Source organism: Cetorhinus maximus, chromosome 13 (assembly GCF_964194155.1).
Source record: "Cetorhinus maximus chromosome 13, sCetMax3.hap1.1, whole genome shotgun sequence".
Taxonomy (NCBI): Eukaryota; Metazoa; Chordata; class Chondrichthyes; order Lamniformes; family Cetorhinidae; genus Cetorhinus; species Cetorhinus maximus.
The window spans coordinates 101,668,365-101,689,399 of NC_135891.1; the positions used below are offsets into that span (position 1 = coordinate 101,668,365).

A 21,035-nucleotide genomic window follows, 5' to 3' on the forward strand; every position below is an offset into this window, starting at 1 on the left:
GGAGGGTTGGGGTGGGGGGCTTTCCACCGCGGGAAACACCAGGTGAAAGGCTCTGCGGTGCCGGACACGCTGGTCTGTAAAAAAAAAAATAATAATAGGGAGAGGGGGGGGGGAAGAGAGGAAGAAACTTAGAAACACAGGAATCGCCTCCTCACACGCAACGTCTGGCAACCAGAGCGACTGTGACGCAGCTGCTGGCGAGGCGGGGCTATTTATAGACAAGGAGGGGGGAGGGGGAGGGAGGCGCGCCGCCTCATGGGAGATGGCGCTCGCGCTCCCCACCCCGCTCCCCGGCCCCTCCCCTTCAGCCGTTTAACGGCTCCTTTTTTAAAAAAATATTAATTCCGATTCAACCGACTCCCGCCCAGGGGTTTAATCCCCACCCACCCCATCCTCTCACAGAAATGACTCTCCGCTACGGTCGGTGGATTTTTAAATATATATATTATTATAATTATTTTTAATAAAACACGGTCGTGGGCCGCCCGCGTGTGGAATTGTGGGAAACACCGTGGGGGGTGTTTTTTTTAATTGTTAAATTCAACTTTTTTTTCCTTCTTGAAAAGAACCGTTTCAAATGTTAACGACGACCGTCGGTTTTTTTTTAAATATATATATTTAATATGAATTTCGATGGCGCCGTCTGGTTAATGGACGTATTGGAGCTTTTTTTTTAAGTTTTGTAGTTTTTTTTATATATATGGATTGGAATAAAATGGCTGAAACCAGGGGAGGGAGGATAAAAGCAGAAAGTGCTGGAAAAGGTCAGCAGCTCTGGCTGTAGAAAGAAAGAGAGAGAAACAAGAGGTAGAGTCATTATTAAACTCCCAATGTTAACCCTTGTTTCTCTCTCTCTCTCTCCACCTGCTGAGCTTTTCTGTTTTTATTTCACATTTCCAGCTTCCGCAGTATGAAAACACCTTCAACCTGTTTCATTTTTAAGAGCATAAGAAATTAAAACACCATCCCCACAGGGAACCCTCAAGCCTGCTTTCCCCCCCATTCAATTAATATAAAGGCCATGGCTGATCTTCAGCCTCAACTCTTTGTTTTCCTGCCCAATCTTCTGATGAAAGGTGACAGACCTAAAGCAAAAATAAAAAGCAAAATATTGCGGATGCTGGAAATCTAGAACAAAAACCTGGAAAAACTCAGGTCTGACAGCGTCTGCGGAGAGGGATACAGTAGATGATGACCCTTCATCAGAACGAAGACCTATAGAAATGAGATGACCTCTCAGATGCTGCCAGACCTGCTGCGTATTTCCCCGAGTGTTTTCTGTTTATATTTCAGATTTCCAGGCTTCCACCGTGTTTTGCTTCTGCTCAGTGACGGTCTTAAAATCCATGGATCTCAGTTTTAATTAATACTCATCCATGGCCCTCTGGGGAAGAGGAAACTGAAGATTCACAGTCCTCTGAATGAAGAAATTTCACCTTGCCTCAGTTCCAAATGGCTGTCTGCTTATCCTGAGACTAGGCACCGAGCTCTAGTTCTCCAGCCAGTGGAAACAACCTCTTCCCTTTAAAATTACATCCTCAAAAAATTCATTCAGTTCAACTTTCAAACATTTCCACCCTTGCAGTGCCATATTGGCAAAGCCCAGTTTTCCTCTACTCTCCCTTGCACCATTCCAAAGGGACCAGACTGTGTCACCCTGGTCCACTCTTCAACCATCCCCTGCACCTATTCCCTTTACTCCACACCCGCAATCCACAGCACCTTCCCAGAAAAGCCCACAAAAAAATAACCTGGCCTGCTGCAGTCCTGGGACCACCACCCTTCAGCATCACAAGCCCTTTTCCCCCCACCATTCCCCAACTTTTTCCTCAGCCGCCTGATCATGAGGCCCTCAATATGTTTGGGCACCTGACTGCTTGTCAAATTTAAGTGAAGCTCAAAATTATAGAGACCTTTTTGATGCTGGTCAGCCATACAAAAGACAAAATCATGGCAATACACCTGCCACATCCCCAACTGGATAGATACTAGATTTCTTAAAGTTACTGTTCATTTACAGCAAAGAATCCCTCTTCAAGGATGAAACAATCTGGCAACTCAGCTACTGTCTTTTTTTTTAATTCATTGGATGTGGATGTCACTGGCTAGATCAGCATTTATTGCCCATCCTTAATTGCCCTTGTTAGGTCAACCATATTGCTGTGGTCTGGAGTCACATGTAGACCATAACAGGTGATTTCAGCAGATTTCCTTCCCTAAGGGACATTAGTGAACCAGATGGTTTTTTATGACAATTGTTTCATGGCCATCATTAGACTTTTAATTCTAGATATTTACTGTATTCAAATTCCACCATCTGCCATGGTGGGATTCAAACTCAGGTCCCCAGAGCATTACCCTAGATCTCTGGATTACCAGTCCAGTGACAATACTACAACACCACCGCCTCCCCTTCAAGAAATGGTTCAAACCCCGACCTTGCAACAAATGGGATACAAACTTGTCATAACTTAAACTACAAGTACACCCTTCATCCAATCACTCTTATAAGAGGAAAAATAAATAATGAGTTTAGAAATTATTGAGGAAGAGTGCAATTGCTGCAGGCAGGGGATTTATTTGGGTCTGGAGGCAGAACATTTTATTTTTGACACTTTATCAGGTGTAATTACTGGTACTTGCCAGATGGATATCCAAAAGAGTTCCTGAGTCAATAATGATCAATACATTGTTTTACCACCACTTGCACATTGGCACAAGTGGAGTTCTTATTGGTAGCATTAGGTTTAATGGTCGCCTTCTGTGTTTTAATTGTCTATAGTTCTCTACTTCAAGGGTAATATTGGATTATCCTAGTGAAGAGCTGGCACAGACACCACACTGTGGACGTTCCTGAAAGCTAATGCCAAAACAACGGTGTCAGGGCAATTTTTAGTGCAAAGAAGGCAAATGATTTGCACCTACATTTTCTTGATCAGTAATGCCGATTCTGTGAAACCTCCACCGGAAACCTCTGCAGCTCATTTACTTAGTTCTGCCCCCTCATACAAATGTCTAGCTTACACGCATTCCCTGAATTTACACTACTCTCAGAGGGTTGTAAACTTAAGACTAAAGTTTTAGGTGCAAGAGAACCTAAAATCATATTTTGCTGCTTTATGATGTGCGTTTTCAGTGATCTTTTTAAAAATTCTCCTCACAGAGACCCAAAATGTATTTTCTATATAATTGAATATATCTGGCATCAGAATAGTTTGCATTAAAAATTGAAAATTTCAATGATTGCAATTTCTTAAACATTCTGTGGTTAACATACATGAATGATGGTTTCATGGCTTTAAACTTTTTCAATTTGGGGATTTAAAGACGTAATATGGTGTAGGTTTGGCACTTGCCTCAGGCTCCAATTGGTTTCACTGATTAACACTTATTTTATATGGTTTTTACATCCCAGGAGTTTTGGCGTAATTTGCCAACAGGAAGATCAGTGTAAATATTGGCATAACTTGGCACTTACAACATTTCAGGAAATTATAATGACCTAACAATTTTAACAAAAATCTGTCTCATTTTGTGTCTATTCTTTTGTTCTTCCATCCAATGCTATGGGACATCTTTGTTAAATACATTTGTTCTTTTCCACTAGAAAGAGTCTCAAAATTGCTTTCTGAAGCCAGAGGATATATGCTTCAACAATAACTACATCCTCAATTGGAGGATATTTCAAATTCATACATGACTCTTGATTTTTATTTCAAGCTTTGCTCAAGCCAGGTTGAAAAAATGATGGGAGCAATTGTTCAATAAATCCAGCAAATCCCACCATTTATGAAACACACTTCTTTTTAAGATGGAAAACTGCAAAGCATTGTTGTCTTTACACCAATGTCAAATATCAACTTTAAAATGATCCTGTCACTTTAAATGGTCTTCAAAACAAAACAACCAAGATAAGCTGAGTCCAGCGACTGTGCATAGTGCTGAAAGTAAGCATGACTATAGAAACCATTCGATTTGGACACCAATGCAGACTATTTCCTCAGAGCTTCCTCCACTCCACTGTATAACTCTAACAGGTTTTGCGGAAATGTTCATGCACATAAAAGTTACAATGGCAGAATGGGGGAAACACCAACCTTCCCCCACAGTAAATTCTTACCATAGCAACTTCTTGGGGGTTTAGCAATTGAACAAGCCAACTAAAATTTTCATTACAGCCTAAAAGCATTTGTATTACTCCGTAAGCATTTGTCACTTCTTCATGTCCTGCAGATGTTTGCATTGTGTATGGAGGCAGGCTTTGATGTTGTCCAGACCTTGCAAAAACCTATTTTGCCATTTCTAAAAATATCACAACAATGGTCTAGATTGCAAGAGCACTTAAAGGGATCATCTACATGGAAATGATCCTGAAAGAGTTTTCTTTGCTTTTGCAATTCATAAAATTTTTAAAGGTACATAACAGTGCAAATATCAGGATAATACAGTTATGAAATAAATTATTTTACCTGAAACATGCAGTTCTCAAATAGTATTGCTTGTTCTGTTTTATGTCTTGGAGATATGCAGAGATGATACAGCAGTTTCTATGTCTGAACAGAAGCTTTATTTTCAATGCTTTTAAAATGTCTGCTCTCATGCTAACAGCTCGTGCCTTTCAGTTTAGTTTCAGTTTCTCTGTAACCACATCTAGACTTAACTAATAGCAGAAAGTCAAAAGTCATCAGACACATATAATCAAACACTGAACAATGGAATACCACATTGCTCACGGTTAGTCTGGGTTTTGCAGCATGGCTGTAAAAATTAGCTAATGACCTGGCTTTTTGTTGTACAATCACTGCTCAGGTACTCCCTGTGGGGAAGTGACCTAAATAAGCCTGGAAGTCAGTCAGGGTCTAAGGCCTTGATAATATATCAAGGCTGGAACTGTGTAAAACCCCTTGGGTGGTATGCACAAAAAATTGTTTGACATGAAATGTAAATATACATTGTAAATATAACCTGTAATGGTAAGTATAGTGAGGCACCTTGTACTATATTGAAAGAAAATGATATTTACTATATATACTTTATATATTGTCAAATTTGAACTGTTGTGTAATGTACCTTCAAAAAATTTATGAATAAAGTACATCTTTGGGGAAAAAAGTCAATTAGGGACTAATTGTTGTTGAAAATTTCCCGACATTAATACCTGTTTGGCTTGTCTCTTTGTTATCTTAAACTCTCCAGGTTATTCCAAGGTTAGAAAAACAACAGAAATAACTTTCTTCCTCCTATTGTATATTTCTTTTACAGATTGGTCAGTTCTGATTGGCTGATGTTTTATATGGAGTAGAGACTGAAGAAGGACACCTGCATGTATGATGAACACTTTCAAGACCTTTATATAAATAGGTCATGTGTCCAAATTCTGAGTAGGATGGTGCTACCAAAACACTTTCAGAAGTACAAAAAATATTCAGAAGAAAATAATCTCCACTCAATTGATAAATGATTACTCCTCCACATTGAACGTCACTTGGAGGAAACTCCAAGGGAAGCAAAGGCACAGAATGTACTCTGAGCGGGAGACTTCAATGAGCTAGCCAAGTCCTTTGTTACAATGGGGTCAACACTTCAGTTTTTTCTAATTTCAGTGGAAAAGTCAAAATGAGTTTAAAAAAATGGTATTTCACTCTTGTTTTCTTTCTTGGTATAATTAGCTAAGTCAGGATTTTTTTCTCAATTGAACTCATTTGCAGTAGCTCAAAGCTGTTTGGTGCTCTACAAATATACCATAAAGAACATCTAGAATTTGCAATCTGGTTTCCATTTTAAGAGAATCACAAACAGAAACGAAATAGATTCAAAATCTCATTATATGACATTATTAAAATAGAAATACTGTATCTCTCACAATTAATCCCATGTAGAGATGGCTAGAATGATGGATTCACAACAGATCTGACTTTGAGCTGTAGAAATTCCTGGAAGAATTTTGTACCATTTTGCTTCGACTTAAGGATAAACTAATGTTAGTCTATAAGAAGAAAAGGAGAATTAAAATGAGAAATATATATACATATACATAGGTAAGTAGAGTAACATCTACTGGTTTTTATTGTGCACTGCTTCAAAGGATGATGGAATTGGAGATCTTACTGCCAGGAATACATACTTCAATCCCAGGCCATTCCAAGTCCCACCCGTCAATTCTAGAGTTACTTTCATTAGAGACTCTGCTGTAGATCATTATCACACAGGATTGGTTGATATTTTGATTCTACCGGAGCTGGCACCTGTTGCCTCTCATCAGTCCCAGACTGAGACAGAGAAGACGAGAGGGGTAGCCAGAGACCTCAGCACTGCACAAAATCAGGACTTTTATACACAACAGCTTTACTTCTGACAGTATGTGAGTCGCTTTCGATGATATATGTATTTTCATTTAGTTTACTAATTTATTAGTTAATAAGATTTTTACTCTTTTTTTGATTTTTATTGCCCCTGGGTTCTGTTACTATTTCTGGAAGTGTTGCGATGTAAAACTGGAGTCTGCAGATCCAGCATATTAATGCTGAGTTAAAACAATTTTGTCAAAATGAACAAGGCAATTAAAGTAAAGGAAATTAGGTTTTTTTTGTGTCTTTGTACAATTTTATTCTATTTCATATGGAAAGTAATATTTTGTATGTATGTGCGTATGTGTGCACCTATATGTATGTATGGAGAGGATGAGGATTTATCTAAGATAAACTTAGTCTTGGTCAAGGAAGCATGATTATCTTACTAAATTTAAACAGTGAAAATGACTCTTTAGAAGAAAAATCTCTATACCTAAAAGACACATGTTTGAAATATTTTACCTAAATGCTTGAATGTCATTGTCAATTGTTCAATCAAACTAGATACCTAATCTGGTTATTGTAGGTAATTGACCTCTGCAAGATTCAAAGTCCATTCACTAGAGATCTCAAGTTAGCAAAAGGTGTGTCAGTGAGTTGGTGTCAATATAAAGATCATATGTATTATATAGGTCAACATCATCATATAGTACTGCTGTTGCCCTTTTTAAAGCTAACTGATTATGTTACAGTGATTCTTTTGTGGCCTTACTTGTATCCTTTTTATTCTCCATTTACAACCAGGACATATCTATCCAAAAATGTACCTATCTGTGTAACTGAATTTCCCCTGTATCCATTTACATGTACATTTTGGCTGCCTCTCTGGACCTGAGCCTATTATTTCTATCTTTTCTTTTGTCTTTCTCTCCTCTTCACCCCTCTTGGGCTCTGCACTCCTGTTCCCTTCCCTTCCTATTATCCAGTCATGCCTCCTTTCATTTCTACCCTCTCAGGTACTTTGCCAAACACAAATCCCTGGTCCATTCTTCCTTCACCATTCTTCTGATTTTCTATTCTTGTGCTGTTGTCCCAGGTTTCATTCCTTCCTGGATGAGCTCCTTACATGCAACAGACCAGGCACCCCATCCTCCTTTCTCACCAATTTTCCCACACAGCATATCTCCTGGGGACTAACCTTGCCAAGCTCTGTTTTGTTCTGCTCACCCCAGTCCATCACTGAGCCCATTGAACAGAATCTGCTGCAATGGGTTCACTTCTGACTTCTGCACCATTACTTCTGGAGTACACCAAGGACTAATCCTTGGCTCCTAAACATTTCTCATTGGCACGAAATTCCTCAGCAACATCCGAATGCAGACACATGTATGTTGACAACACCCAGCTGTACCTTACCACAACCTCTCTTGACCCTTTCACTGTGTTGTCAGACTGATTGCCTGACATCCAATCTTGGATAAGCCACAACTCCCATAACTGAAGAAGATTGCAGACAATTGTCTTCAGCCCCTGTGCAAATTCTGTTCTACTGCCATTAATTCCATATCCCTCCCTAGCTATTGTCCCAGGCTGAACCAAACTGTTTGTAACCTCACCATCCTACTAAACCCTGAACAGAGCTTCCAGCTCTATATCCTCTCCATCGCAAGGGCAGTCTGCTTCCATCTTCATAATGTCACCTGATTTTGCTCCCAAGGCAGCGTATCTACTGCTGAAACTCTCATCCATACCTTTTTATCTCCAAACTTGACTATTTCACTGACTGGCCTCCCATTTCCAACTTCCATAAATTTGAGCTCATCTATAATTCTGCATCCCATATCTAAACCTACAACAAGTCCTGCTCATCCATCAGCCCCGTGCTCATAGACCTGCATTTGCTCCAGATCCCAGTGTTCAAATCCTTCCATTGGGTCACTGATCCCTACTTTATAACTTCTTCCACCCTTATAACACTCCAATAAATTTGCATTTTTCTAACTCTGACTTTTTGTGCATCCTCTACTCTCTTCGTCCTATCATGATGGCCTTCAGCCACCCTAGGCAATTTACTCTAGAATTCCCTTCCTAAACCTCTCCACTTTTCCACCTCTCACTTCACTAAAGGACTCTCCTTAAAATCTACCTCTTTGACCAAGCTGTTGGCCACCCATCCTAGTATCTCCTCCTTTCATTGGATCTTATGTTTAATTATGCTCTGGTGAAGCACCTTGGCACTTTTTCCTATATTAAAAATGCAAGGTTTTTTTCAATGTTAACTGCTAATTTTATTGTTACAGTTTCAAAAACATTATAAAAATTCCCTCAGTGAGTAACATGTCAACATAGCTGTTGACAGTGGCTGGCTGTTTGGTGTGCTCACGTACTTTACCAGGGACAGGTTAGATGTGAGTTAGTATTCCAAACTTCCACCTACAGTCTATTCTTGATCTTAACACTGGAGACAAGCTGAGATCAGACTCCAACCAACAGAGAAATAGAGTGAAAATCAGAGGTCAGAAGCACAATATTAACATCAGAAGTAATCATATATTAATTATCATGCTGACCTTGTAATTTATTTGCTGTGTTCTTTAGTAGTAGTGGACAATATTAGACTATGAATTAAGTATCTAAAAGCTTGTTATTAATTTTTCCATAATCTGCTATAATTGCTGTCCATTAAGTTTGATGCTTCAAATTCTCAATTGCAATGCAGTAACAATTCTATAATACTGTAAAATTTTAACTCACAAGTCAGTAAATTACGTTTAATGGCAAATTCAGGTAACAGTGTGCATATAGGAAATAATGTGGAACAATATACATATAACAAAATAAAGCAAGAGAGGAGAGAGAAAGGGAGGAAAGATCAAGCAGATAGAAGCTGTAGTGTCCTACATTATATCAGTGACTACACTTCAAAAGTACTTCATTGGCTGTGAAGCACTGTGAAGTGACAGTTTTAAATAAATACTGATAGTAAGGAAAAACAAACAGCACTTTATGGTGTCCAAAATATTTAATCAATGGAAAGTATAAAATAGTATTAAAATAATTGTTTTTACTGTAATCTTCTGATGAACATTTTGATAATGAAGATATGTAAGTTCCCCCAAAGATGTGATCTAATAAGAGTTGGCACAATTTACTATGAGGAGGTTCTTAACTGCAATCTGTCTGTGAGTGAGCTAGATCAAAGTATGTAGAGAATTTATTCTGCTATAATAAACAGATGTGACCTTAAATCTCACAAGTGCTTATTCCGGGAGTAAGAGTGCTGTATGAATTGCTAGAATTTAAAACTAAATGTAGTTTATTGTATGACTGTTGCCTAGTAATTGTTTAATTCAGTAACACTTGGCACAATATAATAGTATAGCTGAGCACTGTGCCACTGTGCATTGATGGTCATTTGTTTGTATCCACCGTTTCTGAGATGGTTGTTCGTCATGGATTGCACAGCAGCTTCATTGGAAGGGAGGGAAATATTGGAGGGTAATACTTGCAAGGATGCTCTAACATCCCCATAACGAGATTTAGTTCAGCAGTGAAAAGCCCTTGGGACATGTTACTTGAATTCCATCTTGCTCAGGCAATAGTACAATGTGCAGCATACAGGATACATTGAGACTGAAATGGAGGGGAGCGTATTTTGAATGGGACAGAAAGAATGACACAGCGTCAAAGCACACTGGAAACTCTGTGCTGCAAATAAATATGGGTTTGCAGCAGGAATTCTCTAAATGATGAGAACTATAAATCAATATTGTTGCAATGGGAGAAGTTGAGCTGAGCCTTTTGACACTGGAATGAATAGAAAATAGGTAAAGGGATAATTATTCTGAACGCTGTTGTAATAATTGGGCAATGGCACCAATGAAGGATTGAGAGCAGTGAGAGAAAACCCAACATTCTGTGTCACAGTATCATCCACCATTTTTGTTAGTTTGTAAATGTTAAAAATTTTACAATTCCCACAGATTTTCTATGATTGCATTGTAATAAATGTTATGAATTCCAGTAGTTTTACGATTAGTAGAATATATAAGGCAATTTTGTGGTAAAGTATTTTCCTCAAAAAAAGTGAGTTACCAAATCCTAACTCGAATGTTCTTCAATTGCCTAAATAGATTTTAAAAATACTGCAAAATTATTAGCAGTATTACTTTAGAGAGGTCTTCTCTTTAATAATTCAATTGGAGATTGGTTTCTTCATTACTGATGCTTAAAGCCTGGGAATCCGCTTTCCGTGATAAATGTCACTTCATGCAAACAACAGAAGAAGTTTTAATACCTAATTTAGAGTTCCTGCATAAACATAGGCGAGTCATTTGTTATATGATATTTTGCAAAAGTCACTGAGCAATTCTGTGTAAAATGGAAAAGATTATTCTTTCTGGGCCTTACAGCACTCCATAACTTGAGTCTGTAATCTAAACTGACAGTTGCTGCAGTTTTGAGGACATATAGCTTTGTTATTTGGATGTGATGTTAAACCTAGACCCTATCTACCTGTTCAGGTGGACATTAAAGATACTATGACAGTTTTCCAAGAGTTTCACCACGACTAACTTTACCCCTTAACCATTGTCACTGAGTAGATCGTAAGTCATCTCAGTGCTATGTGCAAATTGTAAAATAACCCATCGACCAGATTACTGGCAATAAATTAACCAATTTGCCAATCCATTTAAGATTTTTGTTTTGCAGCAGCCCACTAGCTCAATATTCTTACCCTCCAGATTTGTGCAGATGTAACATGATTTTTTTAAACTCCTACTATCACTGAACAAAAACATGGCCATCACTGTAGATTGTAAAAGTAACGAGACTATCATGAATCTGGCATGATAAAACACTAATCTTCATTACATGTATTAAAACACTTGAGTCACTTCCTGCTTTGTAGCTACAATGTCTCTAAGTTTGGAATCATTTGTCTGTTCTCAGGCCTTGTATTCTCCAATTAATTGAAACTGGAACATGATGCTCATAAAATAGAACTAACAAGGGAATATTCCTCATGTTCTATCATCCCCATAGATAACCATCATAATTCACTCGTCCCTTTGAAAATGTAAGTTATAGAATCATTGACAGCACAGAAGGAGGCCATTTGGTCCATCACAGAGTCTGTGCCGGCTCTCTAGAGCCACCTAGTTAGTACTTCACCCCTTTTCTTGCCCCATATTCCTGCATTTCTTTTTTAAGTATTTATCCAATTCTCTTTTGAAGGCTACTATTGAATCTTTATCCACTCCCTTGTCAGGCAGTCCATTTCAAACTCTAACCACTCGTTGTGTAAAAAGGTTTCTCCCCCATGTTTTCTCTGGTTTGGGATTTGTGAAAGTACAGCAGTAATGCCCCAGTAATAGTACAACATCTTCTGCCTTTTGCTTTGTGAAAGTTTGGTCAGTTGGAATGTTTCATTTTATTTTCAGCTTCAAGAATTGGGCTAGATTCAGATTTTTAAAGTTGCTGATTATTTATTGTTGCAATTTATCTGATCGCCCATTATGATAATCATATATCTGGTACTTTTGAAATATGCACCAAACCCATCAGAATGCCATTAAAAGGCATGAAGACAAGCCAGTTGGAACTAATTGCAACAGATTTGTAAGAGAATAAATGTCTGAAAAATGCTTCTATGATCATATGCAGTTAGTTTCTCTAAGGAGGAAACTGGCATTCAATAGAAACAGTCGCCAACATGTAGAACAAATAAATTCAAAATCAATGGGTCAGTTTCAGTAGACTCTATTATAGCTAGAAATAAGAGTAATGTTAAAAAAAAGTACCTTTCACGATCACTGGATATTACAAAGTACTTGAAGTATTTTTGAAGAGTGGTCATTGCTGTAATGTAGGAAAACCAACAGCCAATTTGCACACAGCCAGCTCCTACACATAGCAGTGTGATAATAACCAAATAATCTGTTCTTGTGATGTTGATTGAGGGATAAATATTGGCCAAGACAGGCCATGATGTCAAACAATCTCAGGTTATGTCCATGCCCAGCATTAGTTCATGGAAATCAATGAGTTATTCTGTTATCTGTTTATTCTGTTATCAATGAGTTTATTCTGTGTAACCACAGGCAGCACATCATACAGGTGAATGCATGTTATCCTGGCAGCAGTCACAGTTCCTCCATTATTCTGCTGCAGTCCTCTGTGCCCAGGGTGATCAACCTTCCTGGGTTTTCCAGGATTTTCCCAGAATTTGTTCCAGGGAGGTGTTTGGCAGGCCTAAGGGGAGGGGAAGGAGTCAGGCAGGCCTGAGGGAGAGGAAGGGGAATCCGGGGAGGGAGAGAGGGTTTGGAGAGGCCACTCTTCAGTCCCATCTGCCCCCTATCCCTGCGCCTCAGGTCCGCACACCACCACCACCACCCCCACCCCACCAACTGGCTCATTAGGTCCAGTCTGTACCCCAAACTCCCCCACCCCACTCCTCATTCCTCAGGTACAGTCTGCACCACCCCCACTCCTCAGGTCCTGTCTGCACACCCCCACTGCTCTGCAGGTTCTGTTTGTACCCAGCTCCTCTAGCAGACTGTCCCTTATCTTTTTCCCCCAGAGTTGGTCACTATGTCTGTGCCATATATGTTTGACCTGTCACAGTAAGTCAAAGACTAGCTACTGCGCAACAAGGCTCATGACTTCCCCACATTATCCCCATATCTCTTGATTCGCTTGGTGTCCAAATCTATTAATATCAGTCTTGAATATACTCCATGACTGAGCATCTACAACTCAATGCACAATTCGCCCATGGACAATTAGCCGATACCTATTCTTTGGATGCAGGCAGATTTCCAACTTCATGCCATGATTGTCGGGTGCAGTCAGCTCTAAGCACTGTTGAGTGGCTGCACACCTCATGAGGGGGCCCAAAATCCTGAGAGGCGATCATGAGTTAAAGTTAGTCTGCAATACTTAATGTCAAACTACACAGATATGCAGTATACAGCAGACCCCCAAAAAATCTTGGGACCCACTCTTTTGGCTTTTGTTCTATACACGCTGCATACATGTGTGGGTTGCACACTGGAGGCATGAGCCATTTGTCAGTGGACAGCCTTTGTCACCCAGTAGCCATCCTTTGGTCTGCCACAGTGGCTCAAAAGCAGATGACACAGCAGACTTGTGCAGAATGAAGACATCATGACTGCTGCCAGGATACGGAACATTGACCTGCATGATTGTGTATAGTCATGCACCAGCCAGATGTTGAAGGAGTGGACTCTGTTTCAGTTTCAGTATATCTCAAGTGTTTACATGCAGCACCCATAAAGTGATATGTATGCAGTCAATGACACCCCACACTACAGAGAAGCCTGTAATCCTTGCAAAGCTCCATGCTTCTTCTTTTGCTGCTCTCAGGCAAGACATGGTGAAATGTACTAAGGTCTCTTTCAATAGAGAGTCTCAGCCACCTCCCATACTCAACAGTGCACGCCAAACTGCAAAATGTAGCAAAATCTCTAAATGCAGCCTGGAAGGAGCTCGACAAGATCACCTTCACAACCACTGGCAATGTGGCCCTTGCTTTACTCTAAGGCTGCAGGTGGCAGATTTCAGTGAGAAGTTTCTTTTCTGAAGCGCAGACACTTCACATGCTGTTCCTCACTGAGGTTCAGGCAGGAGCATGCTCCCCTAGCATTCTCAGTGGATATGGATTCCTGCTAAGAGTCGTCCACCCCCTCTTCCTCCTCTTCACCCTCCCCCTCCTTCATCTTCCAACAGCTTGCCCTGCTCTGCATACCCTCTTACTCATCCTCCTAATCATGCTGCATTCCAAGAGAAATATCTATTACTCCACCCATGTCAGGGAGCAACTGATTTATGCAGAAATCCTGAAGTCTTCAGCATCAGCTACACCACTCCCTGTAGATCTTAGCAACTTTAAAGAACTCTAAAAAGCACCAAACACTTGCACAATTGTAGCAACAGTCAGTAGGAATCAATTGGCAATTAACTTGAAAGTGGTCGATACTTCATTGTGCACACTCTGACGCCCTCACCATTATGACTCACACCAGAAGTGTGCACATGCTGTGGACACAATCTTGGACCTCTAAGGATACTCGTAGCACCCAACTAAAAGGCACTATGAATCTGAATTTTGTGCCCTCGCACTTTAAAATGGGGACTGAATTACATTTGTGTACTCTGGTCCAATTAAACCCCTGTCCTCTAACTCCACTTCAACTGAATATAATACTTGCCCTTGACTTCCCTTGTGCAACACCATGAAAGATATACCAGCATTACATCTCACTGAAAAACTGTTGTCCTAATATATAACCAAAGTGAAATTTTCACCATATTCAGCAATTTCCTGAGAAGAATAAAGTTATAATCACCCATTAAGATTTTATTTATTTTGTAAATAATTCCACTCCAACCCCTTTAAAATGTTTCTCACAAGAAAGGTGATTTTCCTCTCTTGTTACCAAAATAGATATGCAGAATGAATCACCGAACACCATATTTATTTATATGGTAACAATCTCCAAGGGGTCTGTACAAGGCAATATGTGTCCAGTGTCGTGGAGGGACTTTTCACCTATGACTCAGTATTGTGCACCATGCACACAGTCAACCAGTGATTATTCAGATATTATATTTAGCTCAGAAAAGATTGGTCTAGAAGGTACAGCTGTCATTAGAATACATGTTTTACAGCATTCAGCACAGTATAAAGTGACATGCATTAATTTCAATCATTCACTTTTGCTTACCTACAAAACAGAATTTCAATCTGTGAATGGAAAGCAAACCTTAATTCTTGCAAAACTGCTTTTGATAAAAGAAGCAAGCTATCCACCAGGAGCTGAACTTTTAGTACTCACTGTGCTCAGAACTCAGAGTACTTATAATAATCATTTAGCTTACTGAGTCACCTTGGCAACTATGATATAGGCCTCTTCCTTTGTGGTTTTATCCTAAATTCTCTGTGAGGCCCAGTAAGGAGATCCGATTATTTGAAAGTTACGGCATAAATGCTTTGGGACATTGGGATTTAAAGAATTCTTTTTTTCTACTTTCAGCATTAGTATCATGATAATATTTTTCCCCACATTTTGAGTACATAACCTCCCGCAGTCATACACTGTTGAGATGATACATTAAACCAAGGCCCTAGCTGCTCTCAGGTGGAAATGAAAGATCCCAAGGCACTATTTTGAAGAAGAGCAGGGGAATTATCCTCGGTGTTGTGACCAATATTTATGCGTCAATCAAAGTCACTAAAAATAAATGGATTATCTGGTCACTATCATGTTGCAGTCTCTGGGAGCTTGCACAAATGGTTTGCCATATTTCCTACATTTCATTAGTCACTGCACTTCCCAAGTGCTTCATTGGCTGTGAAGCACTTGGGTGCTTCCTGAGATTGTGATAGGTGCTATATAAATGCAAGTCTTTCTACATTCATTCAATATATAATATCTGTGTTTTACTGTGTGATGTGCACATGCCACCGTGTAGTAAATGTATTTCAGTGGAGTCTATAGGCCAAATTTTTGCTCTTGAGTTGGGAGCACAGAGATAGGAAAATTCCTGACTCCGCGAAATTGACTTGGGAGAAAGAGCCCCAGATGTTCTCATTTTCGTTCTGGGGCGGGAGGAGGGTGGTGTGGGGTGGAGGGGTTGCGAGTGCTAACTGGAGTCAGGCCCACCACCCCTGGAAGGAGTTCGGAGGCTGCCATGGGGGCTGCCAGATGTGGAAACCATGTGTGAAAGGTCTGTCTTGGTGCTCTGGGACTTGTAAGAAAGCGAATAAAGCAAAAAGCAGCCCTCTAGCCCTGGCCCCTCATGCCCCTTATCCCCCATACAATCTCATGCTCCATCCATACCAACTCATGCCACCTCTTGCCCCCACCCACTCCCCATAGCCTCCACTTCTCTTATGCCAACGTATTCCCCTCTACACACCACCCATGACCCCTCATATCCCCTATGCCAACCTATGCTCCTCTACCCATCCCTATAGCCCTTTACAGCCCATGCCAATTCATGCCAACCCATGGCCCACACCTACCATCCATTGCTCCTACACCCTCCATCCACCATGAACAGACCTCAGGAGCCATGGTGAGATGAAATAAAATAAAGTTCTATGTGTCTCTTACAGACTTTAGTTTTAAAAAGACACTCTCATTCATAAAAACCCATTCAATGCATTTAAATTGCTTAAACTTCTTAATTCCTTGTAAAAACAAACATTTCATTGAAGTGCTTAACCAGCACATCAAAGACTTTATAACCACTTGGAGCTGTCAATCAAATTGTGAACTGACAGTCACCTCTCTATGATAATGATAGGTTATGGAATCAGTCATGCAGCACAAATCCTATAATGATAACCCTCAGGCTTACATCAACAGACAGAGTGAAATTCCAAGCATTGATTTTGTTTTTAAGCTACAGACTGTGTTTTTAATTTAAATGGCAGGAGATTTAAATGCCTTGAAAACTTGACGTTCGACTGAGCTTTTCCACTTTTTATGCACATTCAAACCTTCTCTTACCAGTCCCCACGGGCACCCGACATCCCCAAAAGGGTACCTGACCTCTCTCAAAGGCACCTTACCTTTGCAAAAGGGGTATCTGGATCCACAAGGGTACCCTACCTCTCCAAATAATTTCGGCAGCTTTAGACCTTTTCCTCAAAAGTCTAAAGTCTACCAGTTGTGTTTTAGACATCTTACTAATGAAAATTGAATCTGTTTGAAGGCAGTTGCACTCTTCAATGTGCAGTTGCCTCCGTGAATCATTGATGTGCAAAGTACAACCTTCCCCACACTCCATGCACGCATAGCCCCACACCCAGCAAAAACTGTGAGTGCTGGGTTCGGGCACCATTTTGGCTAAGCTGGAGACCCTTTCTGACCCCGCAAATGTTCCGGCCTCTATGATTTCATTCTAGGATGCATATGAGCTCACACCTTGAATTATAAAACCCACTAACAAATCTTCACATTATTTGATATGCATCTCTTCTAGATGATTTAGACGTGAAACAATTCAAAGCCATTTTAGCTGAAGTTGTTACAGAAAATAATGCAACGCATGTTCTTGATGCAATACATGTTCTCAAGCATTTTTTAAGAAGACACTTAGTTGAAAGGTATTTAATACGCTAATGGAAAGTCGCTTCTCCCAGAGACTAAACAGTAAGCAATTTGTTGGTTCGTCTAGTTGTTTAAAAATACCTCTCTCACTGTTGAAAAATAGTTTGATCTCTGTTAATCTGTAAAAGCAGAAGGATTTTTGACACAAAGTGCAAAGCTTTGAGAACCAAATAGAGACAACAAGGAAGGCAGTTGGGCTTTTGGAAACAGGATGTTGCATAGGCAGGCAGCAACAAGTTGCAAATGACAGGAGGGAGAGTAGTTATGCTCCCAGCTGTGGGAGAAAATGTAGAGAGATTATTCTGTTTATGTTAAGTAAGATGACCTGAAGTGGGAGTAGTGATGTATATGTTCTTTATTTTGTATCATGATACAAATATGAATTGTACTGATTAAACTAACAAGCTCAGATCATAGCTGGGTAACAGGATTTTTTTTATATATGCATTCATAGGATGTGGGCTTCACTGGCTTGACCAGCATTTATTGCCCAACTCTGGTTTCCCTTGAGAAGGTTGTGGTGAGCTGCCTTCTTGAACCGCTGCAGTCCATATGGTGTGGGTACACCCACAGTGCTGTTAGGAAGGGAGTTCCAGGATTTTGACCCAGCGACAGTGAAGGAACAGCGATATATTTCCAAGTCAGGATTGTCATGATTCACTGGGGATAGTGCGCTGTAATATCAGTCCCACTGTTCCCCAAGCCACGACAAATGTAAAAAAAGGTTTGATCAAACCACCAGATTGCCCCAATTCTACCGAACTGTTTAATTTAGGTTAACAGAATGTGAGAACCAGGTTTATAAACTTAATAAGTAAATAACGGTTTATTGAACAAACTGTCATTAACCAGTGGCAAAAGAAAGAAATATGAACTGCTAACTTCTAACTCTATAACCTAAACTCTACCCCTTCTTAAATCCCTATGCACACACGTACATGGTACGTAAGACACACAAAAACATGGATTTTAATGGTGGGATAAAACATTTAAATAGCACCAATTCCAGAGTACAGGATTCAATGGGTTGATTTTGATCGATGTCTTCCAAATTCTTTTCAGTTCTTGTTGATGACACGAGGACTGCATACCACATGGACTGCAGTGGTTCAAGAAGGCAGCTCACCACCACCTTCTCAAGGGAAACTAGAGTTGGGCAATAAATGCTGGTCAAGCCAGTGAAGCCCACATCCTATGAATGCACATAAAAAAAGAATACCTGTTACCCAGCTATGATCTGAGCTTGTTAGTTTAATCAGTACAATTCATATTTATATCATGATACAAAATAAAGAACATATACATCACTACTCCCACTTCAGGTCATCTTACTTAACATAAACAGAATAATCTCTCTACATCTTCTCCCACAACTGGGAGCATAACTACTCTCCCTCCTGTCATTTGCAACTTGTTGCTGCTTGCCTAAGCAACATCCTGTTTCCAGCACTTTCACTGGTTGAGCACTTGCCTTTCAATGTCTCTAACAGTGATTTTCCCCTTTGCCTCTTGACAGGGGTTTTCAGAGAGAAAGCAAGCTATAGAGATATGAGGAGGAAAAACCAGCTAGCTATTATTGTGGAATTACTGAAATCTTCCACACATAAGAGAGAGAGAGGTTTTAGGTCTTGTTCCTTTCAGGGTAGGAGTTATTCAGCTGCACTGCCATCACACAAAATCTGGTCACCTGGTCAGGAGCCAATTAAAATGTTGTTGTCAGGCAGCTTCCTTGGTCCAGGACTCCTTTCTGGCACCATCCTGTCTTTCATGGCACACTCTGATTCAGGACTGCAACATTGTATATATCTCTCATCCTGTTCCAGTGGACATTTCTTTCAACCTTCAGTCATTGTAATTCTAATCCACAGTCCAACAGAAAATAAAACTATATGTTCTTTACAACAGTCCAACAGAAATAAAAAAGATATGTTCCTTACAGGATGGTGAGTGACTTGGAGAGGAACTTCCAGATGGTGGTGTTCCCATCTATCTGTTGCCCCTGTCCTTCTCGATGGTAGTGGTCGTGGGTTTGGAAGGTGCTGCCTAAGGAGGCTTGGTGAATTTCTGCAGTGCATCTTGTAGATGGTTCATATTGCGTCAGTGGTGGAGGGAGTGAATGTTTGTGGATGTGATGCCAATCAAGCCAGCTGCTTTGTCCTGGATGGTGTCAAGCTTCTTGAGTGTTATGAGAGCTGTACTCATTCAGGCAAGTGGGGAGTATTCCATTACACTCCTGACTTGTGCCTTGCAGGTGGTAGCCTTTGGGGAGTCAGGAGGTGAGTTACTTGTCACACAATTCCTAGCCTCTGACCTGCTCTTGTAGCCACAGTATTTATATGGCTAGTCCAGTTCAGTTTCTGGTCAATGGTAACCCCCGGGATGTTGATAGTGGGGGATTCACTGATGGTAATGCCATTGAATGTCAAGGGGTGATGGTTAGATTCTCTCTTGTTGGAGATCATCATTGCCTGACACTTGTGTGGTGCAAATGTTACTTGCCACTTGTCAGCCCAAGCCTGGATATTGTCCAGGTCTTGCTGCATTTGGACATGGACTGCTTCAGTATCTGAGGAGTCATGATTGGTGTTGAACATTGCGCAATCAGCAGTGAACATCCCCACTCTTACCTTATGATAGAAAGAAGGTGATTGATGAAGCAACTGAAGATGGTTGGGCCGAGGACACTACCCTGAGGAACTCCTGCAGAGGTGTTCTGGAGCTGAGATGATTGACCTCCAACACCACAACAATCTTCCTTTGTGCAAGATATGACTCTGACCAGCAGAGAGTTTTCCCCCTGATCCCCATTGACTCCAGTTTTGCTTGGTCTCCTTGATGCCACACTCAGTCAAATGCGGCCTTGATGTTAAGAGCAGTCACTGTCACCTCACCTCGGGAGTTCAGCTCTTTTGTCCATGTTTGAACCAAGGCTGTAATGAGGTCAGAAGCTGAGTGACCCTGGCAGAACCCAAACTGGATGTCAATGAGCAGGTTATTGCTAAGCAAGTGCCGCTTGAAAGCACTGTTGATGCTCTCTTCCAATACTTTACTGATGATCAAGAGTAGACTGATGGGGGCAGTAATTGGCTGGGTTGGGTTTTCCCTGCTTTTTGTGTACAGGACATACCTGGGCAATTTTCCACATAGCCTAGTAGATGCCAGTGTTGGAGCTGTACTGGAACAGCTTGGCTAGGAGTGCTTGGCCTTTGCAGTATCCAGTGCCTTCAGCCATTTCTTGATATCATGTGAAGTGAATCGAATTGGCTGAAGACTGGCATCTGTGATGCTGGGAGCCTCCAGAGGAAGCCAAGATAGATCATCCACTCGGCACTTTTGGCTGAAGATTGTAGCAAATGCTTCAGCCTTATCTTTTGCACTGATGTGCTTGGCTTCCCCATCATTGAGGATGGGGATATTTGTGGAGCCTCCTCCTCCAGTGAATTAGTTTAATTGTCCACCACCATTCACGACTGGATGTGGCAGGACTGCACAGCTTAGGTCTGGTCTGTTGGTTGTGGGATCACTTAGCTCTGACTATCTCTTGCTGCTTATGCTGTTTGGCACGCAAGTAGTCCTGTGTTATATCTTTACCAGGTTGACA

General features: G+C 40.6%; 1 protein-coding gene across 3 annotated transcripts in view; it reads left to right on the forward strand.

The window, feature by feature from the left end:
- Window positions 1–5,267: 5,267 nt before the first annotated feature.
- The window catches only part of LOC144688890 (uncharacterized), a 62,271-nt gene continuing 46,503 nt past the window's right edge, over window positions 5,268–21,035 (forward strand). For 2 of the 3 annotated variants that reach the window (XM_078555907.1, XM_078555909.1), the window contains exon 1: window positions 5,268–6,361. The gene's annotated coding sequence lies outside the window, so the exon portion shown is untranslated. The remainder of the gene's footprint in view (window positions 6,362–21,035) is intronic. The other variant, XM_078555908.1, reaches the window with a different exon arrangement.